The sequence below is a fragment of the Triturus cristatus genome, chromosome 8, assembly GCF_964204655.1.
Source record: "Triturus cristatus chromosome 8, aTriCri1.1, whole genome shotgun sequence".
Classification (NCBI taxonomy): domain Eukaryota; kingdom Metazoa; phylum Chordata; class Amphibia; order Caudata; family Salamandridae; genus Triturus; species Triturus cristatus.
Window position 1 is genome coordinate 693076857 of NC_140591.1, and position 22809 is coordinate 693099665.

Genomic DNA, 22809 nt, shown 5'->3' on the forward strand with positions numbered 1-22809 from the left:
TGTAGTAGATATTGATGGCAAATATTTCTTTAAGGTGTTGTAAATGCTAAGCAATTTAGGAATTTTGGATGCTTTTCTCACTGGACTAGAATTCTACTTCCTCATTATACATCTATTAGTTAGCCATTCCAGTGATATTTCTAAAGAAGTAATTTACACTCTGTGACTTGGGCAAATTTCATTAAAAAAAACTGTTTTGCTGAATCAAGCGTTTATGTAAGCAAATTCATAAAAATATATTCTGGAGCCTTTTTCAACTTTACAACCATTTCTGACCTCTACATTTTTAAACTGTAACTTGGTCATTACAGTTATGATGCCTAATCTATTTTGTGGATTCTCATTATTAAGATGCTGTGTATTGCACATGTATATTTGTTTAATTGTTTTTTCCACTGTTGTTACTTTAGTGCCTATGCTTCACAGTTTATCTCCCCTAGTTACGTTTTTTAGGTCTCGCCTGACCCAGCGCATGCGCTGGTCTGGTGAGACGTTTTGTGAGGGCTCAAAAAAGTGCTACCACTGTAGCCTAGAGCTACAGTGCATGTGCGCGGCCGCTTTGATGTTCTCCGTGAGCCCGTTTTTTTTTTTTCCTGTTTATTACTACAGAGCAGTAATAAACAGAAACAAGCATTGGCATAGCCAATAGGTCTCGCTTTTGGGACCTTATAAGTATTTAGCTATGCAACTGTTGCGTGGCTAAACACTTACAAGTTAAACATAAGAGGGGGAACGAGGAGCGATTTGGAAAAGGTCCTGTACCAGAGCTCCCAAGTTAAATGCGGTAGCAATGTAGGATGGTAACAGTTCCTATGGGGAAAGAGAGAAGAATAAACAGCCAGGTGGGCTGTAGGGAAGTGTGAAGTGTCTCCAGATGGGTTTGAGTGTGCCGAGAAAGAGTAAGGTACTCCTGTGTGGATCTAGAGGTGCCCTCACACACCCTTTCAGGTGTATAGCATCATCATCGGGCTGGTGGTCCTCGTGGGGGTGGCGCTGCAGTCCCTCACCGGGCCCGTTTAACGGGGCTCTTTGATGGAGATCTTTTAGGAGTTTGCCGCACTTGTGCATGGGGGTGTGTGGGTCAAAGGGGTGGTGGTGAGTGAGATATAAAAAGAGCCCAAGGACTCTAGCAATTTATTGAGGATGTCCTTGGAGTCTGGTTAAAATATATCACGGGGATGGAGAAGCAAGGTCAGTTGCCTGTGTGAGAGGGGAAATTAAACAAATACGGTCCCTCTTCTCTCACCCGTGTGGTGAATAGTGTGGATATATCAAGGGGTCAACATGTTTCGCGCTTTAAGTAGTCCCTAATGGATCTAAGAGCGCTTCATCAGGACCTAAAGAAAAAGTGTGTCAAATGGGAATCGGGAAAAGACGCCCTATAATCCCATGGGTCCTTATTATAGGAAATACTGTAGAGAAGTTAGGTCAGGAACACGTCGTTTATGCGTGTCCCTAGATGCGGCCTATAAAGGAGACAAAAAAACACAAAGGGGGGGGGAAACGGGGGAAGAAAAGGAACACAATGGGAGGTCATGATCTACAGTCTCAAGTAGTATAGATAGCAAGTCTGTGCATGACATGGAAAATGTGTCTATAAGTGCCCCAATGGGGTTGCTATCTGGACACATGCACACACGTGGATGGAGCAGTGTAACTAGAATGGGGAAGGGATCACTGACATGCGCGGCACACTAATCCGTGGTCTGTGTAAATTCCTGTGCATGGGGATGGAAACAGCCCATCAAAAAGAAATCCCCACGGGTCAGCGGTGCAGAGTGTGTGCACAGGCCGCCTTACGGAAAAGCATCCATATATTTAACCGTAGGTGGAGGTGTATAATAGTGCGCTATGAGACTCCTTAAAAGCGTGTCGTGGATGGAAACGTGACTACAGATGGTAAAATACATCGTACATAGTGGTGCACAAAAACATCATAATCTAAACAAACTCCACAATTCCTACCCTCCCTCGCTCAAGGATGGACCTCGTCAGCGAAGCCGTGAAACAGTAGAGGCAGCTGAGGAAAAAATGGCAAGGCAGTGAAGCCAAAGCCGGTCAGCTAAAATAGGGCTTAGAACGGGTAGGAAAGGGTACCGGATACGAAGCAATAGGTCAAAATATCAGGCAGGGTGGAGGGCACTTACTTGGCGCTCTTCCTCTGTGCTCCGGATTACCTACCCGGTAGCCACGGCTGCTGGACGGCAACTAGAACGGCAGTGTCCGTTAATTACAGACCTCGGGCCATAGGGATAGGTGCAGATGGGCGGGTAGGCGTCACACGTTGTTTGTGCGTCATGACGGGATCGTCGTGAAGGGTTGGATGGCGGCCATCATGGAACGGGACCCAAAAGCGGGACTTCTAATGCTACTGGGATGTCAGAGTGAGTAATATCGACATGCCGTGAAAAATAAAAGATAAATGAAAAAAGGATTGGGAAATAAAATACCCTGGTACTGAGTATGGGGCTCCACAAACCATAGGGAAAAAAAGGGGGGTGAAACAGTATCACCGCTAACTCTCCATAAAAACAGAAGTGAGTTAAGGAAGTTAGAAACGCCCTCATAAAAGGTCACATGAATAAAGGTGACACGCGTTGTCGGACAAAATATTGTCGTAGTGAAGTGGTAGGAAATGTCGGGGAAACATGTGCCCTTGTAGGAGGGAGCCTCGGTACGGCTGGTAGTGTGGACTGAACTCACCCTGAGTGAGCTAAGGATAAATGTCGAGTACATGTGTACAAGGACGTATGGTGGAATTCTAGCTCAAAAACCAGAGTGTTACCAGGATACATGTGGGCGGGCCTCTACTGACAAAGGTGATGGAGTCTCGACTAAGTAGTGGGGTAGTTAACTACCAGAGGGTCTCATAAGAGGATGTCCCAGCGCCATGGGAGAGAATACGGTGTCAGGGAACATAAAGCCATGTTGTATCATGTGTGCAGTGAATGCGACGGGTGTAATATGATGCTACCACTGGGTAGTTATCTGGTCAGATCAACCCAGGGTATTTCATCGTTGAGACCACCATTGTCACTTTTAAGTCTGAAGACCCAACGTTGTTCACGCTCAAACAGAGTGGTTGCGGACCATTGGGGATTGGATTCTATAATGGTCCACCGCAAACTGTCTGGGGGGTGATTTTTCTCCAGGAAATGAGTCTGTAATCTCGTTGCGGAGCGTTTGCAACGGATAGTGCTTTTATGTTCTCCGATGCGTATCTTTACCAGTCGAGCTGTCATTCCTATATAATGGGAACCACAGGGGCACGTGATCAAATATACGCAATTCTTGGTGTTACAGTTAGTGTGGCGTCTCTGCTGCCATGGTTTCGAAAGTCCAAGATCAAGTTCTTTGGTCGTGGTAGTCTGGGGACAGACTGTGCATGTGCCGCATGGGTAGTGGCCCATCACGGGGGGTAGCATCCAAAGGGTTGGTTGTGGGTTGACTTTGTTTTTTGGACGTGTATGTACCAAAATGTCCCTCAGATTCTCAGTCCTTTTGAATGCGAACAGGGGTGTCGGTCCTGGTGACACATTTCCTGTTTCTAATATCCTCCAATGCTTCTTGATGATTTTTTGAATTTTGTTGGAGTTGGGAGTGAATGATGTGACGCAGGTTAGTGTGTCAGTTTCCTTCTTCTCTTTAACTTCAAGTAATGCTCCTCTGTGGTTGTTTCTCGCTCTCTTACGAGCCTGTCTTATGATATTGGATGGGTAATTTCTTCTGATCAGATTTGCAGACAGGGTCTCTGCTTCTTTCTAGAATTCTTTTTTGGTGTTGCAATTTCTCCGGAGACGAAGGAACTGGCCAACAGGTAAGTTATCCCTGAGTGCTTTGGGGTGGTGACTTTGAAATAGGAGCAGGCTATTCCTATCTGTAGGTTTTTTGTAGTTGGTTGTTTTGAGAGTACCCTCTTCTAGTGATATTAGAAGGTCAAGGAAGGGAATGGAATCTGATGATAATGAACCGACAAATTTGAGAAAGGGATTGATGGTATTAATCCATGTAAAGAAGGAGCGACAGGCCTCCTCATCCCCTTTCCAAAATATGATGATATCATCTATATAGCGGCGCCATAGTAGGATGTTGCCGGTAAATGGGTTGGTATCCGTGAGGATATGTTCTTCTTCAAACCTAGCCATGTAAAGACATGCCAGGCTCGGCGCAAATGTACTGCCCATACTGGTGCCCTGTACTTGGTGATAGATCTTGTTTTTGAAGGCAAAGAAGTTTTCTTTTAATGCAAGAGAGGCACAATCACAGATAAAGCTGATAGGTGTTGAAAAAGGCCAGGGGTTCAGATGGCGTAATGCACGTTCCAAAACCATCAAAGTGGCATCTTGCGGAATGTTTGTATAGAGCGCTTCAACATCTAGGGTGACAAGTAGTGTGATGGATTCTGGTTCCTCAAAATGTTCTATCAAATTGAGTACTTCTGTGGTGTCCCTTAGATAAGTTGGTGTCTTGGTGACCAAGGGCCGTAAGAAAACATCACAAAATTTGCTCAGGGGTTCAAGTAGAGAGTCGATGCCTGACACTATCGGCCGTCCAGGAGGGGGGTCAATGCCCTTGTGAATTTTGGGCAAACAGTAGAAATATGGCATGCAAGGGTCATCATTGGTGAGGAACATGGCTTCATCCTTCGTTATCCAACCTTCCGTTTCGGCTTCAAAGGTTAAGCAGCGTATAGCTGTGGAGAGTCGTGACGTAGGGTCCTCTTCGGTAGGTTTGTAGTATCTTGCATTGGATAACTGTCGTAGACATTCTTCGTCATATACTCCTCTGTCCTGTATGACAATTGCTCCGCCTTTATCGGCCGGTTTAATAATGATGGAGTCGTCTTCTGCCAAATCATTTAACATAGATCTTTCCTCTTTAGAGAGATTGTCAAAAGGGCGGTTGGTTGTGATTTTATCGACATCTTTGAGGATGGCCTGCTTGAACGTCAGGATCTCGTTAGGAGTCATAGCTGCAGTCGGAGTAAATCGAGACTTGTACTTGGCTTCACTGCCTTGTCATTTTTTCCTCAGCTGCCTCTACTGTTTCACGGCTTCGCTGACGAGGTCCATCCTTGAGCGAGGGAGGGTAGGAATTGTGGAGTTTGTTTAGATTATGATGTTTTTGTGCACCACTATGTACGATGTATTTTACCATCTGTAGTCACGTTTCCATCCACGACACGCTTTTAAGGAGTCTCATAGCGCACTATTATACACCTCCACCTACGGTTAAATATATGGATGCTTTTCCGTAAGGCGGCCCGTGCACACACTCTGCACCGCTGACCCGTGGGGATTTCTTTTTGATGGGCTGTTTCCATCCCCATGCACAGGAATTTACACAGACCACGGATTAGTGTGCCGCGCATGTCAGTGATCCCTTCCCCATTCTAGTTACACTGCTCCATCCACGTGTGTGCATGTGTCCAGATAGCATCCCCATTGGGGCACTTATAGACACATTTTCCATGTCATGCACAGACTTACTATCTATACTACTTGAGACTGTAGATCATGACCTCCCATTGTGTTCCTTTTCTTCCCCCGTTCCCCCCGTGTTTTTGTCTCCTTTATAGGCCGCATCTAGGGACACGCATAAACGACGTGTTCCTGACCTAACTTCTCTACAGTATTTCCTATAATAAGGACCCATGGGATTATAGGGCGTATTTTCCCGATTCCCATTTGACACACTTTTTCTTTAGGTCCTGATGAAGCGCTCTTAGATCCATTAGGGACTACTTCAAGCGCGAAACATGTTGACCCCTTGATATATCCACACTATTCACCACACGGGTGAGAGAAGAGGGACCGTATTTGTTTAATTTCCCCTCTCACACAGGCAACTGACCTTGCTTCTCCATCCCCGTGATATATTTTAACCAGACTCCAAGGACATCCTCAATAAATTGCTAGTGTCCTTGGGCTCTTTTTATATCTCACTCACCACCACCACTTTGACCCACACACCCCCATGCACAAGTGCGGCAAACTCCTAAAAGATCTCCATCAAAGAGCCCCGTTAAACGGGCCCGTGAGGGACTGCAGCGCCACCCCCACGAGGAGCACCAGCCCGATGATGATGCTATACACCTGAAAGGGTGTGTGAGGGCACCTCTAGAGCCACAAAGGAGTACCTTACTCTTTCTCGGCACACTCGAACCCATCTGGAGACACTTCACACTTCCCTACAGCCCACCTGGCTGTTTATTCTTCTCTCTTTCCCCATAGGAACTGTTAAACACTTACAAGGTCTCAAAAGCGAGACCGATTGGCTATGCCAATGCTTGTTCCTTTTTAGGTCTTCCCCAGTGCTGGCAACAGACCTATTGTATTTAATATAGCCTTAGAGTGGGCATAAGGTCCACCATTTGGTCATGATTCATTGGCATTCTTGTCTTTCTCAGTTCCCTGATTTAATGGTTTTCCACTCCTTTGTAAAAGAGTTTAATTTATTAGAAATTAAAGATTAATTTAGGTGTATTAGTTCGCATGACCAGGGCGCAATTTGCTGCTTTGAAAATCATTCACATTTACTGAAGAATAGTCTGTTTACTTTGTGTACAAATTTTCGACTGTGCATGTGTCTTTTTTATTTTAGAAAATCATGGAAAGCTACTGCCATAGCGCTATGGTTTTCATTCTAGTACAAATGTAATGGTTACTTCTCACCAGTAGAAGGTGTTCCTTTTGTTACAAATCTCAAAGCTTCCTAACCGAAGCTTTGCATTGTAGATAAAGCAAGCTATTGTTCAAAATGTGTATGCTTACATCCTTTAATTATGCACTGCTTTAGCCAATAGGCTGTAAAGGGACATAGGTGTTTGCAGGAATGTTTCAAAAAATAATAGTATAATTGGCTATTGTATTTGAAATATTGATTCAATGTAAAATCATGTTTCGAAATGCGTGTGCCTTCTGTACCAAAATTATTATAAAAGGAGGTGCAATCTGGAGATGAACCATGCTTTTTAGACTTTTTTGCTGTAGGATAACTGCTCTGAAACTTTAGGTTTTCTCACTTAAGATTTGCTTTGAGACTCTAATAGCAGAGATATTTTCTCTATCTCAGATATTTGACTTAAGATGTATTTTTTTGCCCTGAGAGCTTTTTGAGCTTTTCATTGGAGAGGGAATGTGTTAGTCTGCTTGCTGATCTGTTTGACTTATTAACTATTTTGCATACTGTAATGAAACTACATTTTTTTGAATAAGCTCACAAGGTGATACGTTTAAGAATCGTGTTGTGTGTAGTTTATAAAAAAACTTTAGACTAAGTCTATGAGAGACCCCGATAGTCTCGTTTCCATAAATGACCCTTTGATTGATTAATTAGAGCATCACATTTTTGTTGTATTTTTCCCACCCAAAGAACATTTCAGTCTTTCTGTATTTTTATTTGATGGGTTGTATCTCTCATTTGTTAATATCAGGACCTAGCAATACAGTGCATAAGGGCCTATTTTATTTTCGCTCTCTCTCTCTTTGTCCTTGTTTTCTCTTTTTCACCCCTCCTTTGCTGCCCATGTTCCCCACCTTTTTTTTTTTTAAACAAATTTCTTAATTGAGATTTTTTTAACAAGTATACAACAAAGATTAGCATATCCGGTATTGTATATAGTTTCAATAATTATACAGCGCGGTAATGAATGTCCAATATTTCAATTTCTCAGGGTGGTCTTGTGATTAGTGGGTCTAATGCCCCCCTTGTATGACTAGGACGGAAAAATTGGAGTAGCGGGCTGGTATGGGGAGAGAGGATGGGAAAAGCGGTCAAGGTGTGTGCCTCCCACATCACTGAAATGTATGGGTCTTAGGGGCATGGTTGGTAGCCTGAGGGAAGGGGAGTGGTTACTTGCGATGTGTGGTAGCCCTTAGGAGTGCAAGCCAATGAAGTTTGTGGAAGACTCCAACGGGGGATATATCAGTTTAGACAGTAGTGCTTTCCAGCCTTGGGACGCCCAATGTCAGCCTAGTCCTCTGGTGTCCTCACCATGCAATGCTGCAGTTTTGGCCTTTGCCCATCAGTGTGAACATGGTTAGCCATTGTTCAGGGGTTGGGGGGTGATATCCAGTGAGTATTGATTGTTTTCTTGGCCAGTATGAGGACCAGGTCAAGGAAACGTGTTGCAACTTATCGCTGACGCGGTCTAGAGTATACACCCCAGGTGGAGATGTTCAAGATGTCTGTGAGGCGTTCTAACTGTGAGTGAATAGTGGTCTATTATGTTAGCAGTTTTATGCAGTCCCATAGGATATATTTCAGGCCAGCGTTCAGGGTATTACATCTGGCACAAGTACCAGAGGCTCCGGGAAATGTGTCAATTGTATTGAGGATAAGTATGCCCGGTGAAGTATGTAATATTGGATTAGATTTAGGCGGGCATTGCAAGATACTCTCGGTGGGCATGCTAACATCCTCTCCCATTCCTTATTATGAAGTGATCTACTAAACTGTCTTCCAGATCTCCTGCAAGGGTTGGAATGATATCTGTGTATGTGCAAGTATGGCTTTAGTGAGCCATGTGATTAGCCCGTGACCTGTGCCCCTAGTGTGCAGCTTTTGTAGACTGGTTCAAAGCCAGAGTTGCCCATGTGCCCTCCATAGCTGTCTTCAGGTAAGCCTAGAGGAGGAACTGGCCCTCATGGAGCACATACTGCCCAGTCAGTGCATCAAACTCCACCAGGCACCCATCTGAGTAAAGGTTGCCCAAGCAGATGATGCTGGCATTTTCCCACTTCTGTAGTCAGCCGCTAAAGAGGTGGCCCCTCCGGATATGGAATCCAAATAATGGAATTGCTGAACCATATGGGGGGAACATACAAAATAACAGTGGTGTGGCTGCCCATCATGGGCATGACCATGCCGCCACACTTCCAAAAAAGCATGCTGGCAGTCTTTTCTGCCTCCCTTAGGCAGATAGGGGTGAATAACCCCAATCTGCACCACTGGAGGAGCGGAAAGCCTACTAGACACCAGGGTTGTATAAAAATACATATATAGGGGCATAGGCATGGTCATGCCTCCACCCCACCAAAAAACTATGCTGGCAGTTTTTCTATCCCTGCTGAGGGGCAGATGGTGGTGATTAACTGCCCCCCGGGGGGGCATAAAGCCCACTAGCCACCAGGGACATATAGATACAAAATATAGGGATAAGAGCCATGCCCTCACCCCAAAATAAAGGTGCTGACAGTCTTTTTGCCCTCCCCCCTGGTTGGCGGTTAGGGATGATTGCTCAAATCTTCCCCGACAGGGGGACATAAAGCCCATGGGACACCAGGGTCTGAATTTATGCAGTGTTCGTTTAGGGTGGGAATGCCTTCCCCCGTCCCCCCCACCTGGGGAGTAGATCGGGTCTTCACTCCCAATCTGCCCCTCAAAAAAGCGACAAAATAAAGAAAAGGAGGGGAAGGCCTAATCTGGCATTGAGCCATACCCCCTCTTCAGAAGGGACAATAGACACCAGTGTTTTTGCCTTTGGGGCAAAGAAAGTGGTGCAGATGTTACACTTTGGCATTGGTCACACCCCCACCCCAAAAGGGACAAACCAGAAAGGAGGTTTGCCCTCAATATGCTCCGCGAGGAGACAAAAACCCCACTGTATGGCAGGAATAAACATTTTAAATAAAGTATTGGCGTGGGTCTGGCCCATCCTAACATCAGGCCTCACCCTTGCCCCTAAAGTGTCAATCTTTCTGCTTATCTGCGGACTAGAGATTCCCATCCCAATGGCAAGTGAGAGGACATTTGATTCTTTTGAGTGTTGTTTTTACTTATGGACCAGGAGAGTGTGGCAAACTCCCAATATCGTCCTGCTTGCAGTGGTGAATGGCTTCACATTTTAGGCCTGGGCAGGCTGACACCTGGAGAAACCCACCAGACCCAGATAGTTCTGAAAACTAGATACCCAGGGGAGACCAGGGTGGTGTGCTTCATGTGGATTACAGAAACATTTTCTTAACCGTAATAACCTGCAAACCTCAAATACACATTTTCCTCAGATTTCTGTGTGGAAACATCTGGCATATGTGGGGACCCACAAATGTCCTGCCACCCTGAGTTCCCACTAGTCAATCGATAAGAACAGCACCCCACTTGTGTGGTTGGGCCAAGAGACCACAACACAAAATGCACTAAAGGGCCATGTGGAGAGATCGACGATAGGGGTAGCTGCGGGGTTAGTTTTGAGTGGAAAAATGTGTCCTAACCATGTTGAGTTTTGGGCAGTTTCCTGTCGCTGGTCCGAGTCCTACTCACACAAGTCGGGTACCATTTTTTTATCGTGAGATTTGGGGGAATGCAGGGTAGAAGGAAATATGTGGCTCCCCGCAAATGTGAGGAAAATGTGTTGTTTTAATCAAAGTTTAAGGTTTTCAAGGGAGTCTCGGTAATAAAACCTGGTGAGAGCCACACGAATCACCCCACATACGATTCCCTTAGATGTCTATTTTTCAAAGATTTACAGGTTTGCTAGGTTTCCCTAGGTGCCGGCTGAGCTTGGGCCCAAAGTCCATAACTACAAACATTGGAAAAAACAGGTCACTTTTGAGTGGAAAAATGTGGCACGTCCATGTTGTGTATTGGCCTGTATCCTCTTGCAAGCAGTAGTCCTATCCACACAAGTGAGGTACCATTTTTATTGGAAAACATGTAGGAGCTTAGAATAATAGAACATTTGTTATTACCAATTGCATTTCACTGCATTTGTGCCTTCCAAATGTAAGCCAGTGTGTAAAAAAGAAGACATTTTGAAAAATACCCTCTAAATCTTATACTAGTACAGGTACCCATAAATTCACAGTTGTGCAAATAACTACTGCCCCTAAACTCCACCTCTTATGACTTTTTCAAAGACATAGGTTTCTCTGATACCCATTTTTCACTCATATTCCACCATATGAATTGGTCTATACTCACTACACAATGAAAAACCATTGTATGGTGCAGCTCAGCTGTTGGCTCTGGGTGCCTTCGGTTCTTGGAGAACCTGCAAACCCTATGTAAGCCCGCAACCAGAAGGGTCTAGTGGACATAATGGTATATTGCTTTTGTAAATCGGCCATCGTGACAAATTTACAGATGAAAAAGTTGTTTCAATATTTCTTTATATCAACAGTTAGTTTCTTTGGGAAAACCTCGAGGGATCTACACATATGACCACTTGCTGATTTCAGAATGTTGTCTACGTTTCAAAAATCCATAGCTTTCCTGGATCACCCCATTGGTTTCACACTCGTTTCCACTGCAGATTGGAAGTTGGTAGAGAGCACAAAAAATAGGAAAAATTGACTACCTCTTTGAAAAAATGCCAAAACTGTGGCAAAAATTATTATTTTTTCATTCAGCTCTGCATGTTCCCAAAAGTTGGGAAGATGGTGACTTAAGCACAGCAAACCAATCGTTGATGCCATTTTTAGGAGAAAAAATAGACCCTTTTATCCAGAACAATTGTGTCCTATTTTTCCCTAAAAACTAAAAATGTAGCAATGTTTTGCCTATTTTCTCAAACACCTCCAGAGCAATCCGCAAACCATGGGTACCTTTAAAGTCCTCAGGATGTTGGAACAATGGGACGCAAATTGGTGTGCATACTGGCTGACCTGTAGGAGCAGCTCTCCGGAGCTCGGTTGGCTGGGATCACCAATTGGTCTAAATCACCTCCGCTGGGTGTTCAGCATGATCACCAATGACCTTCCTCCTGCTCCAGGAGGATTGACTGGAATGAAACAGGGAAACTGATGACTCACATCGTGGAGGTTCGGTCTGGACTCGAGTCTCTCTCATTTCTGCCTGCCTCCGAAGCTGTGATCAGCGTTACAGCTCTGGCGGCCTCCTCACATCTCACAGAGCTCCTGGCATGGTCATGGGAGCAGTAGGGTGTATTCGCCTTACGGTGACTCCTCTAACTGAAGAGCCTGACCGTCCCAGGTCCCAGTCTCTCCCTTGGTGCACCACCCTCAACCACCACACTTCCGAAACCACCACCATTTTGGAGAAGTCAGTGCAGCCCAAGTAACTAGGAACACTAAAAAGAAAGGACTCTCTCCCCACTAAGAAGAGCCCTAAAACAAGGGAAACAGCTCTCTTGTATCCTCCGACCATAAAAAAGTGCAAAAAGACTGGATTTACCGGTTTTTCTGCTTTTTACCCTTACCGTTCCCCAAGGGTAGCAGCAGAGAGGCTCTGGGCTCAGGTACTGAGAACGACCTGACCTCTCTCCATTCATGTAGGGAGCAGCTATCTTGTGCCTCCCTATTAGATAGTAGAAGGTTAAAAATAGCAGAAGGACTGCTGTCCTGGTTTTCATCAAAACTTTGAAAAGACTAGGCTTGTTTCCCACCTTTCACTGAGATCCTACCCCTAAATACCAGCTATTTAAAAACTGTGGTAGGAATACTATTCGTCTTACAGGAATAAAATCCTGCGGAAGGACTACACCACTTAGAGGGCTACAAACTGTAGAAGGACTTCTCCTTCCACAGTCACTCTGAATGGTCCGACATCTTGGAATCTCTCTCATGTGATTATAAGTTGAAAGGTAAATGACTACTCTCCTACTAACATAGGGACTACTGCACAGGAAATGTGTATCGGCACATAAATCAACATTGAATGCTCTTCCGTCTTGGTGAGACAGAAGAAACGCTATTTTAACTAAATACCACACAGACCCAGATCGCAGGGACAAGCATCTATTAGCACCAAGATGGCTCGACAGAAAACCACTTCTCCAGAAAGATCTCTCTCTAAATCAGGCCCTAACTCATTCAAAATAAATTACCCGCTGAATCACTCCAAGAATGTAACAAAACAATTCAAACACAGACTCCTAAAAGCCCACCCAGAAACACTCCTCTCTGACTCCTACCTATGAACAAAAAAAGGAACCACAAAATGTGACTTTATCTTCATGCGATGTACAGCGAGGTGGAGAGAATTGGTCCACACACTCTTACGGGTATCAAACTCAACCAAAATTCCCCATGGTCTCAAATTATCTATCTCTCCCTCCCACCTATTTGATGCAGAAGTAACAATATCAATCTACAAGAATGGCATCATACTGGTACAAGCATCTGACCGTAATCCACCTTTGATCAGTGCACCAAATTTAAACACACACAAGAGCACCTATACTCCGAAGCACTTCCCAAGACTTGCACATTAAACTACAACTTCACAGAATCCACAACATACCAGACCAAACCCCACTTGGAACTGAAATGAAACTTTCCTTCTCCAAGACTCGCTGATTACACTGCAGCTAAGCCTGATCAACAACACAACCAACCAAGACCCTAACCAAACTTATCATCCACCTTCCCAACTACCCCATCCCTTAGACATTTGACAGATCCACAACAACAACATAAACGATTCAGGATCTTAGTCCAACTCCAGGCTCTAATTGTCCAGCCATTACCTCTCTGCCACCCCTCACACGATTATATTGACCAATGGAGAGGAGATAAGATGTGACAGGATCTCACCAGATGAATCGATATAACCAAAAGGAACCTGAAACAACACACCTCTGGGACGAAGACATTCAGTTATCCCCAACTGGATTGGACCCTCGCACCACAAAAAACGCACAACTGTGCCCTTGTAAAGCCCACCGGGCATACACCTACCTCTGTTTGTCAGACGATTCTAAGAAGTAAACGCATCACAAATGAAACACCAGGAGATACCCCCTACAATGACCTCAACCAGCCACTTAAGAGGCACATAACGACACCTGCAATACCTTGAACCGACGACCTCACTAGCCTTCCAGGAGATGAAATCTTATGTGTAAGATGCATTAACCACAAAGGATAGCAACCTCTCCCACTCGAACTTAATTTCTATCACTCACGCTTCACTATCCACACCTGCACCTCATCATGTAATCCGGCACCTACGAGCACATTATCCGCTATCCACGACAGACATCAAAGCATTGCGTCTATGCTACAAGGATACCTCGCTACCAGCCTCATGGCCGATCTACAACATAATGACCGTTGACATCAAGGAAAGATGCAGGTGACTTGGCAGAAGACCGAATACAAACCATGAAAACCTAATTGCGATCCCGCTTACACCTAATCTTAATCCCTCGTGCCTTTCAAAACTGACCCTAAAATGCAAGTTACTCTACTGCAGATTGGCAATCACACATGCTGCAGACATTTCCGCAACTATCCTCTATCATAAATTGGACCTTCTATTCCTGACAGAAACCTGGCTAAATCAATGGTCCACACCCCTGCTTGACATCCTTGTTCCTCCAAACTACACCATTCTGCATCTTGACCGACCGCAATGACAGGGAGGCGGTATCGCTATCATTCATGAGACTTCCTTACTAGTCAAGACTGCCCAGTAGAAAGTCTCACATCCTGTGAATACATGGGCGCAGAAATCTCCACAGCAAAGAGATTACTAGCTAAAGTACACTTCATTTACCATCCTCCAGGAGAATACCAGCTGTTCATTGAGCATTTAATGGGAACAATTACAATACACTACATGCTACACCCCAATGCCATCTTTCTCTGAGATTTCAACCTTCACTAGAACTACGAGGGTGATATGCAGGTCCCTACTCTAAAACGATTTCTCTCAGATCAAAACCTGACACAAGCCTAACATATAACAAAGGATCAACGCTCGACCTAATAATATCCAAAGAAAGAGCACTGACAATTGACTCAATCACAGCCAATGACTGGTCCGATCATCATTCAGTCATATTTCACCTAAATGCGCAAACACCGAGAACTAAAGGACAAGAAACCAAACATAAATGCTGGGTTAGAGACACCAAAAACATGAACAGAGTGGAACTAACCTCACTTTGCCTGAGAAACCTCACTCCCCCAACAGTAACCCAGAATGTTTTTGAATTAACTGAGCACTACAACCAAACGGTATCAAACATAATGGAGGCAGCAGTCCCACTGAGTTTCAAAAGTCAAAAAATCAAATCCTCCCACCCTTGGTACAATCAAAGCCTGAATGATTTAAGGAAGAGTCTGAGACACGTGGAGCGTAGGTGGAGACATGAACCCTCAACATTTCATCTAATCAAACTATTTGAATAACGCAACAGCTACAAAAAAAGTTTTGAAATGATCAATCATTAAACAGGGGTAAACAATGTAACCAGTATTAGCAATAACTCAGTGGAAAACTGCGACGCTTTCTCATCCTTTTTCAACGAAAAAATCTTCGAAATCAAAACACCAATTGTGATTGACAAAGAAAGGTTATGAGCCACTATAGATAATGATCACCGTTAAGGAACAAACTACGAACAACCCACCTAAGAATAAAAGTCAGAAATCTGGAGTGAGTTGAAAACACTAAATAAGGATTTGGTCCACAAGACCTTACTGTCCATGAAACCAATTACACATTTCACTGACCCTATCCCATCCACAATACTAAAGGAACTCAGTCACCTCTTCTTCCCCATTCTGACGAAGATCGTAAACTTATCGCTAAAACAAGGCATTGTCCCGTACTGCCTGAAGATTGGGCAAGTGACATCCCAATTGAAAACAAAACGGTGCAGACCCTACACCCCTGAACAACTTTCTCTTTGTGTTAAATATTCCCTCTCTGGCCAAACTGTTGGAAAAATGTGTATGCAACCAATTGTGTCAGCATATTGATAATTTCAACCCACTTGAAACATTTCAATCAGGATTCGAATCCGGACACAGCACTGAATGAGCCATCATACACATCATGGATGACACCCTTCAGATGCTAGACCACCAAAATTCATACCTACTCATCCTCCTAGACCTCTCATGTGCATTTGACACTGTCCATCACAACAGTCTACTAGAATTGCTAGAAAACAGGATGGGACTATCGGGAAATGTGCTCTCCTGGTTTGCATCCTTCTTGCAAAACCGTTCACAACGAATCAAATTAGGCAACTCCTTCTCAAATGCTTCACCAGTGAGGTGCGGAGTTCCACAAGGGTTTACCATTTTCCACACACTATTTAACCTCTATATGGTACCACTTACAGAAATCCTCAAATAATCGAACCTTGCATACCACATGTACGCAGATGACCCCCCACAATTATACTTAAAGATATCCTCCCTAGAGGACGTCATTCAACTAAATAACACTGTAGTCAAAACCCAGACGTAGCTGTCTCAAAACAAGCTGAACTCTCGGAAATCAGAATTTTTATTTCTCCCTTCAAAACAGCTGTCCAAACATTCAAGATTGGCTTAATCACCTAGATGCCCTCACCTGCAAACCTACCTTTATAGAATCCACTAAATCCCTTGGAATAACACTGGATAAGAATCTGAACACGATAGCACATATCACTTCAATCACACGCAGTGCATAATTCCAACTCAGACTAGAACAACCCAGATTCAGAAAACAAAAAATCTACATACGCGCCAATTTCAGGATCAGCTCCAAGGATATGGAATTCCCTACCACCCAAGATTCTGTCAAACTCATCAACACACATTTTCAAAAGAGAGGTAAAAAGGATCGTAATGAACAGATTCCTCACACAAAGTCTTGGTTAACCTGTCTCCATGGGGGCTGCAACAACACTAATACTAATAAAGGACAGAAGCACATCCATCCCAGTAGAACTGCACACAAACACTTCTCTGGGGAATTGGAACTGAATCTGAATCAATGCAGGTCTCAGAAAGACATCTTGGAGAATTTGTCCCAGTGCTTCATAACTCAACAGCAATGCTTAATAATAGCTCTGATACAATATTCCATATCTTGCTCTAGTTTTAAGTTTTATGGTCTATATTTTATGTAAGTTGTTATTTTTTATGTTTCAGGTCTTTGATTCTGTTCCCAGTCGGATGTACAGCGCTCTGATACTCTTGGATCATGTTTGCGCTTTATAAAACACTTTAAATAAAGAAAGAAATACTTTATGTGGATAAAAGGTTATAGAGCCCTAAGCACAAACTACCTCAAATAGCCAAAAAAGGGCTAAGCACTTGGTGGGGGGAAAGGCCCAACAGTTAAGGGGTTAAATTCCTGATTCGTTATTATCTATGGGAGGGTGTTGCAGTATCGGTGTTTGGCCATTTATGGTGCTGGACCAACTACTGCTCTTTTTGACAGTAGTAACATGCGCATTTAAATTTGCTGTACCCTCTGTTCTAGAGGGTGGAAACAGGTAAGTCTACATTTTCAAGTAACTATACAATCATTAATGTTACCCAAAAGTTTACTCATGTAATTTACTTGCAAATTTAAGTCACTGTTGTGATTAGCCCTGTTAGTCTTTATTTTCAGTTCAGCATGCAGGAAATCAACAGACTTCATTATTACCCTTTCCTTTTTGGGCATTTCTTTTTACTATTGCAAAAATTCATAAAAGGCTTCACTGAAATTACATCTACGCATGTCAGGTGTGTTAGGAAAATGCCTCAGTCCCCCCACCAATTTCCTTCACTGCCTTTGTTATTTCTCTCGTTTGGTTGATTCTCTATTTAACAAAAAGGTAAATAACTTAGTATAGTAAGTGGGGATGCCCACACCTTGATTCATTAGTATAAGATTCCTGCATTGCTTCTACATTTACAGGCACACGTCACATTAAATATCTCCTAGAATGCATGGAGAAGCTGTGTCCAAAGCCTTTATTTTGTCAGCTATGTCTGCGCTTTCCAAATCTGTATTTAGCTGTGTTCTGCACTATCCATCCATGAGTGTTCCACTTCATATTGAAGGGAGCAGTGCTTATCTTCACTGCTGCCATACCATCTTTAACCTCATGTCTGTGACTAGAAGGAGGTAGGCCCCTCCTTGATTTTATTGCCAGTAGGGGGGGGTGAGGCTCCCTCTCTCCTCCTTAAAATAAATTGAGAAATTCAGCTGATAAAATGGAGCTCTAGGGTTCACCACATGATAACGCTTCCTTGTCTTGTTGATAAAGCCAAAAAAGACATGGCCATTGGCCCTATGCTTCTATTTAAGGTTAGAATTACCCTGCTGTGGCCAAAAGGTGAAGGAGATAAAAACAAAGCTCCTTGAGGGAGGTAGGCATTGATCAGTGAGCACAAAGTTTGTCTGGAGAGGCCAAAATTATTCCTGATGGTGCCGGCAGGTTGGGCATATATAGATCTGTGCTTAAGTGATTGAAGTGTTTAAAGACTATGGCAGCTCCTCTGTCGATGATGGAAAAAGTGGTCCAAGTTTTTGTTGATTATGGGGAGTAGAGATACATTCTGATTTCACTGGGTGTGATTCCCCCCCCCCCGCTCCCCCCCCCCCCCCACCCCCCCCTTGTGGAACTGATCTCGTCAGAGAAGTATTGTCAAATCTTGTTTCAGTTAGACACTGATCTGGGATTTGAAGTCCGAAGATAAAAGGTTGTATTTTATTAGGTCAATTGGAATACTTTTCAGCTTTGGGACAGGAGCCCGTTTTATCCAGTATGAGGTTGGATTTGTTGCCCAATTCTATTGGATATTGATGCGATGTACCTCAACAGCGAGCCTCTTGAAATCAAGCTGATTTGACTCCTGGCGTCCTTCATGTTTGACGTGGATATCTTTGACGTCAGGTGTCTTGCCCACACCTGGAAGTGCCTGGAATGGCATAAACAGTCATTTTTCATCATCTTTCTCACTGCAGGAGGCGGCCCAAGGAAATTTCGGACAGCACTGAGGCGGCGGCTGTAGCTTTCCTGTTTTGGTTGAGAATCCACCTGTAGTTGAGGCCTAGGGTGTTCTTGAATTTTCTCTTCCTCTGAAGAGAATTCCCTTCCTGTCCATAAACGTTCTCCTGGTCGTCTGGCAGAAGTTGCCAGGAGTTGTGGAATCCCATAGGCAAATAATGTAAAGGGTCTGAGAATACTTTTATGATTTTGTGCTACAAGGCTTGCTCTTCACAAATAATGGATGATATCCAACTCAAAAAGATTTGAGGGAAAAAAACATTAGAATGAACGGTGGAAGGGTTTCACTTCAGAACATTAAATGAAGCAAAACAAGACAAGAAAAATGGACTTCAAAGTGAAATAGGGACGAAACCCAGTGTTCAGGGATCCGCTGTCTCAAAGGTGAAAAAATGAACACCTTCAACTGATCTCTCTGTGATATCAGGGCTGCCTTGAATTTTAAAGGATAGTGTTGCGTTTTTTGTGAGCACATAGACACTGTTGACTCTGCCTGTTCTCTTTAAGGAATGAAATGTTATTTATAACTTGGCACAGAATAAGAATATGTGATGGACTTAAAGATAATCTATGAATTATTGTATGACTTTATTTGTAATAATATGGGTGACTCCAAGTAATTATAGGAGTATAATTCATGATTCACCGGGGAGGTTAGCTGGTAATTTGTTATTACACATGCTGCTAGACTCTAGTTGCACTTGTACTCATCTTTGTAAGAGAATTACAGCAGTTGTTGCTAATAGTATATCTTATTTGCCGACCTTTTATTACAATAGAAGAAAAACTAATGTGCCTTTAAATAGACATATACGTGTGTTGTTGTTTTTAAATAACTTTTTTCTCTTGCACAAAGTTTTTGGGTATCCCATGATGGACAACTACGATTAAAAGATAGTACATTTTCCTTCCTGTGTTTCTCCAAAGCGCGACTGGGTCAGACTTTGCGGTTTACCGTGGTGGCCTTCACCGTACCAAATGAACTGTGGGACGTGCTGATGTACACCGAAAAATACCTGTGTTTATTGTCCGTTATTTAAAAAGTACAGATGTCAGCCTAACGCAACACCATTTCCTTCTTTTAAAAAAGGTGCACTAAAATGAAATGTGCCGTCAGAGACCTAATTAAGCACTTAAACCTTGAGACAGAGGCAGAGTGGCCTTGACAAGCCCAATAAACGGTAGCAATTTCTCTTTTATTACAGGCTCTGATGCTTGCAGTCATCAACAGACACCTTGAACTTGGCCCTACTATGTGCGGCAGGTGATAAAATGGGTGAACTTGAGGGAATTGTCGTAGGGTGTGTTGCTGTTGCATGAAATGTTTAGCTCCTCACAGCAGGTTGGGTTCACTAGGAAGGCTGGAGGGTAGAGTATTTACAATGACAATAAATTAAAATTATAGCACGCATTTACGCCGTAGTCTTCTGCTCTTCTATGAAGTAGCCTTGTCATGGCTAGCATGCGGTCACGTATGCCATTTTTTCAAACAACATTTTTTTTTTTTAAAGAAAAAACAAATTAGCAGGTGGTTACCAGTGGCTGGTATCTTCAGTCATTTTTTGGGGGGAGAGTTACTTATTTGTCTTTATCAGACTTTAACCCAGAGTACGAGACAGAAAGGCATAAATTGGAGAAGGAGGAAAAGAAATAGCTTTAAATAATGACTACTTTTGAAGGGGGGGGGGGCGGGAGAAAGAGCCTGAAATACTGAGGTAAGTGCTGGGTGGTGAAACAAAAAGGAATGAGTTGGGAATCAAGAATAAACAGCCTTGGAGTTCGGCACCCTTTGGTAATCAGTGGACTCCTAAGAAGAACTTTGGACTCCGGCACTCATTTATTTACAGATAGTTGATCCATACTGTCCCGAACGCAGGTATTATACAAGCATGCAACAGAAATTATGTGCATCCAAATATTTTGTTATTCTGTCTTCTTCATACCCTTTATCCCAGACACTCCCTGCAGGATTTATTATCCAATGTCAGTGACTTCTCAAATCAGATTTCCGCCTGATAATGATACAAAGTTTTTTAAAATTCATACCAAAAGAGCTGGCTTTGAAGTGCTGTCTCCTTTCCCCGAAAATTGTATGTTCAAACATGTTCTTGTGCAATTGATTAGAGCAGAAAGGTCTGATATGACCTCTAGCAGCAGCTAAGAATATTAGTAGTAACGTAGTGTACCGTAGTCATTAATATCTAAGCAACAGGAGTAAAACTGACGTGGTCAATGGTTTTGGTGTCAGATGGTGTCACATCCATGCTTGTCTTGTAGTCCTTCCCAGAGTGTTCCTCAGACAGCATTCCTTTCGCTGGCTGCTGGTCAGAGCAGGCTGGTTGGAATTTAGTAGATTATCACGACCACTAGCCCATAATTTCATACTGGACAATACTTTGCCATTTTTTAACTCACTCCTTCATACAATTCTATTCTTGCAATATCATACAGATGCTTGCTGATAACATGGACCTGTGATTTACTTAGTATTCTAGTAAATTTGATATTCGACCATAGGCCAGTTTGACACATGTTCAGACCTCTTCCTGATCCCCGAAGCACTGTGTAGAAGAGCTCTTGTGGCCTCCGTTTCTGTTGCTTCTTATCATTTTCCTCTCAGTCCCACTTTAAAGCCTGCCTGGTGTCCAGTTCCGGCAGCCAATGATTCTGAATTGTGTGACCTTGAGTCTGGCTAGTCGTATTCCCTCATTACGTTAATTCGGCTTAGTACATCCATCACATGCAAAAAGAAGACTGCATTACATACAAAAGGAAATATCAGTTTACAAAATGTTAAAACACCATCCCAACTAAAACCTAATAATCCGTATTTTAAAAAAAAAAATCCTACTTCTGCACTGCAACACTATGTAGCCCAAATGAGTGCTGCATTACCCTGGGTAACTAAACATTAATATACTCCACCAGATATACAGTCCCATTTAATTCGTATTTACGTGAGCAATTGATGTTTTAATAACCTTAGGCACCCCATTGTTTTCAGTTGCTTGCAAAGTACTAGTGCACGTCTCATCGTTCTCCCTTGTGACCTAAGCCTGTCATGGCTAGAGCCATTCATTTGTTTTTTTTATTCATCCATACCTGCGAACCTATTAAGCAATTTCACTGTGCGAGGATGGGGTGTGGCCCCAAAGCTACCTGAGGTGAAGGGCACTGTGCCCTCCACCAATGCACCCATGCCCCCCACCACCCAAAAAACAATCAAAGGGGCTCTTTTGCTGTGCCCGAAGTCCTGAGGTGTTTTCACGCTTCTTAACGGACATTGACTTCTTACAGCCTTCAAAGACCAGCTGGAAAGACTCAGTCCAGTGCTTTCCAGCTTGTCTTCTCTGCCACCGTGTGATTTATACTCCCACCAGGTGACAATGTGAAGGGAGCCGAACTCGTGTGACACATGGTGGCACCTTGTGGGTTGGTAGGTCTGATACATCTATAGTGTATTGTAGCATTTGTTGAGCACTTCTTCTGCCCGAGTGGGGCGGTGGAGCACTAACCCGCATGGCTAGCAAGCTACTCCGTTTAAGGTGTGTGTTTGGTGGGGTCCAGTTGTTGATTCAAGCCTATATGAAAGTGTTTTCATGCTGTGCACGATGACCACTGAGATGCAGTTATCTTGTGATGGGGTGCACTACCTGGCTGTTTGATGGGTGAGAGTATGTAAAAGACAGATGCACAAATTATAATTGTTATAAAGACAAAAGTATGTAGGCAATTACACAGCACCAACCTGGCCATAAGCGCAGTGGGATGCTCAGTGTGTGTTCACAAATAAAGAGCGGTTAATCAAAGAAGGCCGGGTAATTCCTAGGGCAATATGTTACAGGCAAAGATGTTGTTGAATGAGTAAAAGGGTGACAGAAGGGCAAGAATTAGATTAGGTGACATAATCAGTTGGCATTGACTTTTTTTAAGACAAGGCTATTGCCTGTTGCTGAACAAATACACTCCATAAATGAGGGAGCAAGCAGAAGAGCAATCAAGGCTAGCAACCTGAGTAGAAACTTCACAATCTTAAAAAAGGCCTTAGGGCAAGGAAAGACAACATTTTGAGCAGGGGTTCATGCCCCAAGCCTATCTCGAGCTCTCGAAGGCTCCCA

At 43.5% G+C, this 22809-nt stretch overlaps 1 protein-coding gene across 1 annotated transcript in view; it reads left to right on the plus strand.

The window, feature by feature from the left end:
- POGLUT2 (protein O-glucosyltransferase 2) overlaps positions 1-22809 on the plus strand; it is a 142994-nt gene that overhangs the window by 105690 nt on the left and 14495 nt on the right. The gene's annotated exons all lie outside the window — the stretch shown is intronic.